We start from the raw sequence: 1979 nt of genomic DNA on the forward strand, positions 1-1979 counted from the left end.
ACTCTGCTTCGTCTGCTAGCCAGGTCCCGACCGGACCCGAGGTTAACACCGGAGGAGAAAATTTTGAGATCAAGACGGGTCTCATTACGATGGTGCAGGCCAGCCCATTTTGTGGCAGGGCCAATGAGGATGCCAGCGCTCATCTCCAGCAGTTCTTGGAGCTCTGCAGTACTTTTGTTATCAAGGGTGTATCGCAAGATGCAATCCGGCTCCGTCTGTTTTCGTTTTCTCTCTTGGGGAGAGCGAAGCAATGGTTTTATGCTAACAAAGCTGTTGTGGATACTTGGGACAAATGTGCTAAGGCGTTCCTCTCGAAGTTCTTCCCGACGGGCAAAACCAATGCTCTTTGTGGTCAGATTTCGAACTTCCAGCAGGCATCAAATGAGTCAATTCCGGAAGCTTGGGAGAGGCTTCAGGAGTATATTCTGGCGTGTCCACACCATAGAATGGATAATTGACTCATTCTACAGAACTTCTACAATGGGTTGACACAGTCATCCCGTGATCATGTGGATGCCGCTGCGGGTGGAGCTTTATTCTCGCTGACCATTGAAAGAGCTACATCATTGATCGAGAAGATGGTTTCCAACCAAGGTTGGAGTGATGATCGCCTCCAACCGCGCCAGCGAGGTATGCACTCCGTCAAGGAGGCCGACATGCTCGCTATGAAGATTGATCTCCTCCTCAAGAAATTTGAGGATTATTCACAAGATAAGGCTCAGATGCAAATACTTCAAGCCTTGGAAAATCGCATGACGTGCGAGGTCTACGGGAATGTTGGACATTTGGGCGACAATTGCCCAGAAACCCAAGGAGAAGCTCTATTCCTCAATGGCAGCAATGGGTTTCGTCCACAAGGATGTCAGGGGTGGAATCAACCACGCCCATATTACCAAGGAGGTAATGGGAATTCGAATTCTTTCGGTCCTAACCGGCCTACCTTAAGAGATCTTGTCTACGGCCAAGCGAAGATCAATGAGTCCCTTCAGAAGAAGTTGGCTGCTACAGACAAATCTATGGAGACCATCCAAGCCAAGATGGACGGATTCTCCACTACTATGAAGAACCAGCTGAGTTTCAATAAGGCGCTAGAAACTCAATTGGCTCAACTAGCTGCTGCTACACCTGCTGCTGAACTAGGGATGATTCCGGGGCAACCCGAATCAACTCTAGAAAGCGTGAATGTCATCAATGCTATGTGGAAAGAGCCCCTTAGCAGGATATCCCTCAGCTATGCAGAGAAGCTCACACGCCCAAGAAGAGGTGTGTGGGGCAAGTTGGCAGCCACAATAAGAGAAGATCCCGGAACCCCAGTGATCAGCTGCTCAATCTTTGATTATGAATTTGATCACGCCCTTTGTGACCTTGGAGCCAGCATTAACATCATGCCCAAGGTGACTTTCGAGAAGCTAGGCTATCCATCAATTTCCCCTACCACTATGTGTGTTCAGCCGGCAGATTCCACGATAAGATATCTAGAAGGAGTTGTGGAAAGGTTAATGGTAAAAGTCAAGAATACCTACATATTGGTGGACTTTGTAGTCCTTGATATGGAAGGAGATCTTGGAATTCCGCTCATACTTGGGCGACCATTCCTCAAGGATGCAAATGCCAGAATTGATGTGGGGAGTGGAAGGATCAGCCTCCATATCATGGAAAAGACCATGAAATTTAAATTCCAAAACAAGAAAGAGGTATTCTTGATTCATGAGGATAGTAAGAAACAAGGGCTATGGGCAGAGCCCGGTTGGGATGATCAAGACTATCACCCCTCTTCCAAGCCAGCTTGGGAGGATTGGGAAATTCATACTCCACCAACCGAGCTAGTGGAAGATGATCAGAAGATCCCTGATTTCATCACCAATACAGTATGGGAAGATCTGGAAATCGTCTATCCAACATCCGAGGATCCTGTTCCTGCGCCGCCTACGCCACCAAAGAAGACCAAGAAGGTGTGGCGCAAGAAGAACAAGACGTCA

At 48.0% G+C, this 1979-nt stretch overlaps 1 non-coding gene across 1 annotated transcript; it reads right to left on the reverse strand.

Moving 5' to 3' along the window:
- Positions 1–341: 341 nt before the first annotated feature.
- LOC120687071 lies at positions 342–448 on the reverse strand. The gene has a single exon (XR_005680571.1). It is a non-coding gene; the product is annotated as a small nucleolar RNA R71 (small nucleolar RNA).
- Between the last annotated feature and the right edge of the window lie 1531 nt (positions 449–1979).

The sequence above is a fragment of the Panicum virgatum genome, chromosome 8N (genome assembly GCF_016808335.1).
Source record: "Panicum virgatum strain AP13 chromosome 8N, P.virgatum_v5, whole genome shotgun sequence".
NCBI classification, from domain to species: Eukaryota; Viridiplantae; Streptophyta; class Magnoliopsida; order Poales; family Poaceae; genus Panicum; species Panicum virgatum.